The sequence below is a fragment of the Malus domestica genome, chromosome 03 (genome assembly GCF_042453785.1).
Source record: "Malus domestica chromosome 03, GDT2T_hap1".
Classification (NCBI taxonomy): domain Eukaryota; kingdom Viridiplantae; phylum Streptophyta; class Magnoliopsida; order Rosales; family Rosaceae; genus Malus; species Malus domestica.
Window position 1 is genome coordinate 18,042,222 of NC_091663.1, and position 10,525 is coordinate 18,052,746.

Sequence of the window (10,525 nt, forward strand, 5' to 3'; positions counted from 1 at the left end):
AAGGTTTGTTTGTATGGAGGAATGGATGTGAGGATGAATGGAAGTGTTTGGATGAAGGTTGTATCGAAATGGGGATGAATTCTCTAGCAAAAAATGAATGTAATGGCTGCCACACACACTTCCTTTTATAGAGGAAATGCATGGCATGGAGGGATGGATGATGGTGTTAGCAATGATTCAAAGGTGAAAGTGAAGTAATGATGCAAAGCATGGGGGGTGAAATGGAGTGGTGTTACAGCTATGAATGCAAGTGGGGAACATGAATGATTGTGCACATGGTAGATAAAGGAAAGGGAGGTGGAATGGTGCAGAAATGAGTCATAGGTGCAGGTGGATTCATGATGCACGGCATGGGCAAGGAAAGTGGAGGAGTGGTGCATCAATGAGTGCATGTAGTGGAGGTGAAAGTGAATGAAATTTGATGGGTGAAGGGGACAAGGGATGTGCACCACTTGAGTGCAATGATTAAATGTAATGGTGCATGAAAACAGAAATAATGAAGGGGACAAGGGTGAGTGTTGTGGTAATGAGTGAATGTAGTGGTGTATTTTCTGCCCATGCCATGCCTTTCCTTTGCCCATATGTGTGTGTTTCCTTTGCCCATTTGCACACACATGTTCCTCATCATTTCAACCACAAAACAAACACATTTTCTGCCCTCCAACCTGTCCATGCCAAGCTGTCCATGTGTGCTTTTCTCTTTGCCCATGTGTATGTGTTTCCTTTGCCCATTTGCACACACATATGCTGAATTCTAATCTTCCCAAAACGTCCATCCTCATGTCTCCAAGTGCATGCAATCCATTTCAGCCCAAAATTGCTCCAAAATGCACCAAAATGCACTTTTCTTGCCAACTTTGTTATTAGGACCTACAAATATACGAAAATGATTTAAAACACTCTTATAAGCAATAACTAACTAAGTAAGTGCAAGAAAACATGTTAACTAAGTCGCATAAATATGCTCCTATCAATGTGCAATATGAGCATTTCCACTTTCTCCCCATATTCTCATGAATTGGAACGATTCATTACCAACATACAACTCCAAGAAATCCTCATTAGCCTTGTCAATATGAAGCCACAACATTAACTTGGAAATACTCACATTATTCATTGCCATAAGTGATAAATTAAAGTAAATGATACATAAGTTGAGATTCCACGTTAGTGATTCAATGTTCTTATCTTTCTTTGCCAAGCAAAAACCATGAATTGCACAAATACAAAACTAATTAATAATGCGATAGTTCTTATCTGTCGAAGCAAATTCAGTGTATTTCTGATTTTTCCTTCACTTTCCATCTTATTAAAAACATAGCAGTGTGACTCAGCAAAATAACAACTTCAAGCAAATAAAGAGCGTCAGGCAATTGCATGATAAACATTCTAATTTGTATGCACATATGCCCTAATGAAATCATGTATGCATGTAAACTTTGTGAATAATCTACTATGTATCTTGCGAAAATCAATATGGATTAGATAAAAGGATTCTTATCTTGCTCCTGGCCATCGGTTGTTAGTGCATGCTTTACTTAATTATTCACAAATGAATGATATGCCTTCCCTTGTGGGTACTAAACTGATAAAAACTTAAATGCATGCCCCCATCCCACTGGAACCCAAGATCAAAGATTCATTTTCCTAAACAAATCAGGATGCGCCTTTACCACCAAGTAAATTTTCTTTTTTACTACTGCAATGTGACTGTACGCGATATCTATATGCCGGAGAACATGACTCAACACCAACTTCCATTTAGGGTTTTAACTCATTTCCTCATTGCAGCTTCGAAGAATAATTTGTCCTTTACTCCCCAATATAGCTTTTTGTATGTGAGGGACGAGTAAATGCTACTTAAAATCCGCCACGCCTTGTGAGAAATTAATTCAGAATAAATCTCTTGCCTTGTCAGGCATGGCCGCAGACCGCGATGATACCAATCATTAATGGGTTATAAGTTGCGGCATTGAGACAACCTCTTGATCCGTTTGGAACTTCCCATTCTAGGCATTAAGGGAAAAGTATGCAAAGTGGTGCATTTTGGAGCCTTTTGGAGGACAATTGAGCTTGGATTGGACATCACATACTTGGAGCCAAAGGAATGGATGAAATTGAAGACTTGAAGATGATGATTCCTACTTGAACAAGGTTTCCTAGTTGAAGTAGGAAAGTGCCTAATTGAAGATGAAATCCTTGTCAACAAAGGATTCCTTGTTGAAGTAGGATTCCTAGAAGAATGAAGATTCCTAATCAAACAAGGTTTCCTACTTGATGTAGGAAAGTTAAACCTAATTGGCTTTGAGTTTCAGCAACAAAAGAAGTTTTCCAATTCCAAGAAAGAAAAGGAATCCGAGAAGAAGAAGGATTGACAAAGACAAACTTTCCTAATCCTAATGCATAAAGGTTCCAGCTGCAAAGAGGAGTCCCAAACACTTTAGGACACCTTATCCTTGTTTTAGAAGTATGCCGTGCACTTTCCCTTGTCTTGGAGGGTTTCTAGAAGCCTTATCAAGCCTTGCCGTACCTATCCCTTCTAGAAGACCCTAGTTCCTTGCCTTGCAAGGCTTTCTAGAAGCCTTATCTTCCTTATCCAAACCTGCCGCACCCCTAGGCCTTTTCCCTTATGGATTCTGATTGTTTTAAGCCTTTTCCTGATGGATTTGGGTTCTAGAAGCCCTAATCTGATTTACCTAGGGTTTTAGGTGCCTATATATATGTATTTACACCCTTTGCCGTAGACACCACCCTCCATAATTCATTCTACACGCTAGAAATCATCCCTTGTTCTCTGCCGCAACTTCATCACCATACATCCATAATTCCTGACCATCATACACCTTTGCCGCACCCTTCCATCCACCCTAAACAGTACTACCCCATTCCATATCCATTCCTCTATACAACCACCATCCAAAACATGTCCCTAGACCTTGTGCTGCAGCAAAGAGGAGGAGTAGAAGCTTGGACGTGCATGCCATTCAATTGTGGATCGCTGGAACGTTTTAGGTGTTGTCTTTCCTTTGAATTTAATGTTTAATTTCAATACTCTTTGTTTTGTACGTATGAGGAACTAAACCCCCCCTTGGCTAGGGGGGATTCGAAACCATGTTTATGCTTGCTATATGATTTGATTACTTCTAATTGCGTTTCATAAGTTGTGAATTCAATTTACTTATCTACATGAATTAAAACTGATTTGTGTGTGTTGGTTGAGAGTGCACGCTTAATTTTCATGCATAAATCTAATGATAGGATATAAGGGAGTTTCACCTAATCGTTATGAACTTATATTCGCAAGTAGTAAAGGTTGTTGATCACAATTGTGTTAAATAAATTCTTGGCATAAGTTTCATGCAATTCATAGTAACAAGTGCCTCGCCAATGCTTATGATTTTCATAGAACTTAATGATCTTTGCTTGTATCTTTGTTATGCAATTCATGCAGGGAACTTGTGGAGAATACTTTGGGTTGTCGTATGCAATCATCCAATTCAATAACTTAAGGAAAATCTAAGGGTTAATTAGTGCAATTCACGGTTAATCTAGGGTGTTGGGAATTCATGGTTTATTGAAAAGCAATTGGAAATCGTTTTGTATGCAAGTGTGACATGTGTGGAGAAGAACCCCTTAGCTAGCTTTCTATCCATTCACTTTCATCAAAGTCGTTTTAAAATCTGTTTAGTTACAAAGTTTCTATTTTGTTTTCAATTTCGTCAAAACCAAATCCCCCTTTATTTTGAAGTGTTAGATTAGTTAAAAATCAATTTAGTTTGTGTTTTTAAGTGTCTTGAGTCAAGTTATAACCTATTTTCGTCCAAATTTGTGTTTGGTGTTCAAAACTGCCCAAATTGTGTTTTTAAGGCAGTTTTGAGTGTTTATGTGTTGTTTTGAGTCTTTTGGTTTGTTTTAGTGTTTTAGAGTGTAGTTTTGCATTCTTTGAGTCTAGTTTAGTGTTTTAAACTTTGTTTTTACATTTTTGAGTCAGTTTTCAAGTGATTTAGCAATCCCTCCTAATCCCTGGCCTAGAACGATCCTTACTTACATTCTTTACTACAATTGATAAAAAGAGTGTTTAATTTGTGTGCTTATATATTTCACATCACCCTGCATTTGTTGCTTGTTGACCGAATAATTGGCTTGCTCCCTTAACCCATTTACACTCTTTTCACAAGGAGTATGGCGAATATTCTCCTCAATCACTAATTGACCAGAACCTCTCCGTAGTGGTTTATCATCAATTAGATCCTTACTATCATCCAAAACTTCATTTGTATCCGACTCCTCACTGTCAGTGTCAATGACAACTACATCATCAAACTCTAATAACTGAGTCTCCTCCATGTTCGCAAAGCAGTTGATTTCATCAAATACTTGAGCTTCACCACCAAAATCCATTGCTTGGGTATCACCACCGAAATCCATCACTTGTGTGTCACCACCAAAATCCATTACTTGGGTTTCGCCATCGAAATCCATTAATTGGATTTCACCACCAAAATCTACCATTTGGGTTTCAATGCATCTTCAACTGGAACAGTGTTATCACAAGGCACAGTGTCCACATTCCTCGATTTGCGCTTTTCATTGGACAATGGATGGCTTGAAATCTGGTGTCGATGGGCTTGATGTCAGTGCAACCGGGAAGTGAGATTGTCTCCATAGGCTTGATTTCATTGTTGTCGTTCCAAAGAGAACCCATTTTAACTCATATCAGAAAAAGAGACTTCACTATGGTTCTCTTCAACTAGTTCTATGTGACCCACTATGGTTTTCTGTCTTTTTTGCTCCCTGCGAGTTAGTGGTAACCCATTGTGGTTTGCTGTGCAACTATTTCGTTCCAAGTTTCCTCCTTTGTTCCTTGTACCATGTTAGGAGCTGAACCACCGATTAATGATGACTTTATGGATTATCTCTCGGTAAATTTAGAGGATAGTCTTGATTTGGAGGAAAGGAATGTTGAGTCTGTTCACCTGGTCGGGCTTCTAGTCACTGATGTGGAACCATCTCAGTTGATTATCAAGGATGTGCTCAGGAGTATATGGAGAAAGATGGATAATATCAAAGTTTTGAGAGCTAAGGCTAATGTTTACTCCATTGAGGTTGGTGATGAACAGGTAGCAAGGCGAATATTAGCAGTCCCTGGGTCATCAAAGGTACGCCTTTTACAGTCAAATTTTGACCCCTTTATCAATAACTGGATGAAATTCGTGCAAATTGAGCTGTTTTCTGGGTCCAAGTCCATGGGATCCCCAAGAATATGTGCATTGTTAAGAATGCCCGAATGCTTGGAAGTAAGATTGGCTCCATCCTAGAGGTGGAGGACCCTATGACATCTGGTTTTCGAGGTTTTGTGCGTGTTCGAGTGGACATTGATGCATAGGGATGGGCAAATACCCATCGATTATGGGTAACTGCGGTTACCCGTCCATTTAAATTTCATGGTTACGGTTATAGGTAACCGTTTAAATAAATAAACGGTTATGGATATAACCGTTTACTCACGAAATTTAAATGGGCAGTTATACGTATTAACTGTGGTTATAAACAGGTAACCATTTATCCATTTATTTTATATATGTAAAATTAAGAAAAACCATGTTTCCTATCGGACAAAACTTATATCAATGTTATTGACTATAGTGCATGATTTCTATAGCTAATAAAATATAATTTTCCTTAACCACTTTAAATTTCATGGTCCTTTATATATATTAAGTTAATATTTTACATTCCGAGTTAAATAACCCAAGAATACTATCTTTTAACAGTTTTCATAACCCAAAAATACTTAGCAAATTTTATATTACCTTCATTGCTAATAGTTATCAATATCGTATGTAAAATATTATTTCAATTATTGGAATGGTATAAGGACTTAAAAAATAAAAATGCGGAAATGTATGATGAATGTACCTATAACAGTGTTTAATTGTTAGAAAAAAAAAATTATGAGAAATTTTTCTTTTTTTAATTTTCAAGTTGTTAAAAAAACACGTTGACGGATGAAAAAGGAGTAAATGATAAAAAAGAAAAGATAAACGGGTTTAAAAATGATAAATGAGTAAACGGGTACTAAACGGTTACGGTTAAATGGGTACACGGTTATGGGTATGGTTAACCGTTTATAAACGATTATGGGTATGGGTATAACCGTTTAGACAATTACCCAATGGGTAAACGGTTATACGGGTATGAGAATAAACGGTTATGGATAAATAACCGCGGTTACCCGTCCACTATAACTATTGCCCATCCCTATTGATGCATCTCAGTCACTCCTCACAACCTTCAATACACCCTACCCTATTAATGGTTTGCGAACCATGCGCCTGAAATATGAAGACCTCAGGGACTTCAGCTATAATTGTGGCCATTTAGGCCATGTTCGTGGGTGCCTGTGGAGTGCTCCGGTACAGTTTGTTAGTGAAAACCGCTACAATCCGGACCTTAGAGCTTCACCTATCTCTAAGCATTCTAATTGCCTATTTTATGACTGGGCTCCACCTGCTAGGGTGGTCGGCGTGTGAGAGCTCGTATTTTTCAAATGAGTACATACATATATTAGATGAATTGCTTAGTTGAATTTAATGTTGGTAATTTTACGATTAAGCTAGTGTTTTTATTAGCATGAGAGGATTTTATTTGTTTGAGGTGGAGCTAATACTATACACGTTTCTATGGCAGAGTAGAACCTTCGTAATTATAAACCTATCCATTGCTATCATTATATTAGGAGGTGGTATGATGATTAAGCTTTTAAGTTGGAAGGATGAAGGTGGAGGTATCATTAAGGTTTCATACAATAGACAAGTGTGTTTGTGACTCATACTTTTACAAGTAGGAGCTGTCAAATAACAGGAAAGGTTATCCAATGTGGAGTTTATGTTGCCCATTTCATCCAATGAGGAACAAGAGATTTCGGATCATTTCACCTATAAATAGGAGCACCACAACCTTAGTTTCAAGTGCAGCAATTATATAGTCGAGAATTAGGTGAGCTCAATGTATGATAATGGCATACAATGCATGGAATTGTTGAAGGGAAAATTATGAGTTTTCACATATAGGGATTTCAAAATGACTATCATGCATATACAAATCAAATTTAATATACGAAAGCAGCGGAAGCATTTATAACAAATTATCAAAGCTATAGTCATGCAAATCCCCTTCAAGGTTCATAGGTTTATATATAATGCATCAAAACAATTTTATAGAAGAACAAAGTGAAGGTTTAGTCTAATACCTCTTGATCTAGACTTGAGACCAAGGATGGACCACCTCCAAGCCCTTTATTCCTTGAACTCCTTGAGCCTAGCTTCCCTCCTTGCCTCCTCCACTTTGTTAGAATGAGTGCTCCTAGGTTCTCTTCAAGTTTCCAAAGTAGGAAACCTCTAAAGATCCTCACCCACTAGTGTAGTGAGAAGGATGAAGGAATAACCAAAAGGGTGAAAGATGTGTTAGTAAAAACACCCCTAAGGTGGCCGGCCTTTGTAGTGTTAGAGAGCTATTTTTCTTTTGCCTCTTTGTTGTTTTAACACTTCAAAAACCCTAATGAACAATATCTCTATAAAGTTCCTTATATAGACAAAAGGAAACCTAGTCAACCACTTGACTAAATATCTCTCCCTTTCCACTTAAAGTGGCCGGCCTCTTGTGTTGGATTTGGGCTTTGGGCTTTTATATATTTCAAGTCATCCAATGCTTGAATAAAAGCCCAATGGGTTTAGGCCCAATGGGCCCAATTAAACCCGAACGTTTCTTTAAGCCCAAAACGATCTTTATCGCTTTTATGATTTCTTTAGACTTTCTCAATTAATCACAACACTTAATTAATCCAATTAATTATTTCCATCATCCATTAGTTACTCACTACAATAGTGTATTGGTGAACAATCTTTTAGGTTCTAATTAGCAAGGCAGTGAGGTGATTGGCACCAATCTAATTGATTATATTTAATCCAATCACTTAGTGAATTAAAACATACTTTTAATTCACCTTCTTCTTTGACGACTACATTTAATCATTTAGAAGAACTCACAAGCCATGAGTGACATCTAACCATATATCATGGCTACCCAAGCTAATGTAGAAGTTTGTTCGGAGAACCTATTCAGTTGGAATTACAATGTAATTCGATCCTTCTCTAAAACAATACTCTCAATCACATTACTAGGGTATGGAAATATTATGTCAAACCCCTAATGTGATTATTCCTTCTTATATGATTCTTTTGAGTCGTATAGGAACGCTTTCCTTTATTACGCTCGATACTTCGGCCGAAGATTCCCGAATCATATCTTAGAGTATTCTTCCTCTGTTATCGAGGATTAGAGATTCCTTGTTGCGCATACACTTGCCTTCATGACTAAGTGGCTTAACCCCAATTATGCCGTGGACACCCGCGAATGGGGAGACTTTGACATAATCAAAGATTAAGTACTTAACCACAAGACAATGACGATGCCTCAGGTCAAAGGACTACTTACATTATTCCAACCATTAGAGTTACTTGCTTGACATGTGAGTAGACCTCCATGCAAGTACTCTCGTTTGATTGTGTTCAGTGAACTCATTCCCTTAATGAGCACCTACATACTTGTCTTAGTGTCACAACACGAATGGGATGAGACTTTCCATCCTTCCATTTGGAGCAGACACAGTATGTACCGGTCTAAGCATTGTCAGTATCCCTCCGACAATCCAATGACCAGGAACCTTTTTGGACATTTGGTTATGTGAAGAAGGTCTCTGTAGTCTAACATCATTAGATTACTTCTTCAATCGATCCATTGTCCATGGATACACTATTTAGGACATATATCGTTTATTGAGATAGTCCTAATTAGTATCTTTGCCATTTGATGTATAAGATTCATCTATACATCGATTTATTTGTCCTGAAAGGTTTCTTCCAAAGATTGACTTTCAGGGCATATTTCCAACAATTGTTCACGTAGAGAGATAGTATGTGTGTTTAGGTTTAGAGAGCTCGAGGTGTGTGGTGATCAGTAGATGGGCTTGTCTTTGCAGGTTCTAGCTATCTATTGGGGGATATGTGGATTATTTGGAATTGTTCGTGGAGCTTGGCACTTGGGTTGGAACATAAAGTTAGGTTCTAGTTTTGGATTTAAGGTAAAGGTTTCTTTGGGAACTTATCACCATTGGGTTATTTGTCTTGTTTAAGCTTTGTGAAATATGTGTTATATTTGGTATATCTCTGTAATTGATATAATTGTGTATATTCCAATATGATTTATGTTTGTATCATACTTGACCAATCCCAAAACTACTGAGCATCGGTTAACGTTATACCGGCAAGGACCCAGAAGAGTTTCCCTCCAACAGGGGGCCAATCACAGCGCGACACGTGTTGATATTAAAAGCCAATCATAGCGCGACACGTGTCAACATCAGAAGCCAATCACAACACGACACGTGTCAGTGTCAGAATGAAACTAGAAACTCTCTTATATAAATAGAGATTATTCTCTCACAATATTTCCTAATATCATTTGTACTAAATCATTCACTAGTACTCACTAAATGAGAGCTTGAACCTATATACTTGTGTAAACCGTTCACAATTAATTAGACTTCTCTACTCCATGGACGTAGCCAATCTGGGTGAACCACGTACATCTTGTGTTTGCTTCCCTGTCTCTATCCATTTGCATACTTATCCACACTAGTGACCGGAGCAATCTAGCGAAGGTCACAAACTTAACACTTTCTGTTGTACCAAAGTCCTCACTGATTTTGTGCATCAACATTTGGCGCCATCTGTGGGAAACGACACTTATTCCCACTCTCTTCAGCTTTGCCAAGTTGGTTTCCACCATTCGTACACTCTCTTTTGACCAAGCATCCCTTTCCAACATGGGGACCAAAGGAAGCCACAGCACACAGAATGACACCCTTCTTGCACCTAGTGCGAAGCAACGAAAGAATGAAGGAAAGAGGGTTGTTCTTTAAGCTAAAGTCGATAAGCTAGAAGCTCAGAACAACAAGAAAGCAATGAAGAATGAGGTCCTCCAGGAGCAGTATGAGAAGCTCATTAAGACGCTTCACAAAACTAGGCATACTCCAACACGCGAGCTCGTTGCCTCTGTGGACATCAACCATTATCTAGGTGCCCCCCAACACGAAGGGTCACCTTCCTTCGACATGGGTATCCGTGATGAGGAACGAGCTAATCATCAAAACATTGATCAACATGAGACTTCTCTCAACCCAGATGCTTCGACCCGAAGCAGAAGAAGTGGAGGAAGACAACTCCTTGCAGAAGGGTTGGAAGGATCAAAAGCCGTTTATCGTGACTGCCGAGACTTCCTAAAGTAACGTCGAGAGAATCCCCTCCACATATGCTCGAAGATCAATGACCCAAAGGTTTCTAAAAGACTCAGTCCCTTTCCATGACCCAGGCCAGCTGCCAATCTAGGGAAGGAACGACAGGTCCCAGAGGAACATGAAGGTACATGGGACTCTAAGGTATTCTGACAGACTATCCCTAGAAGT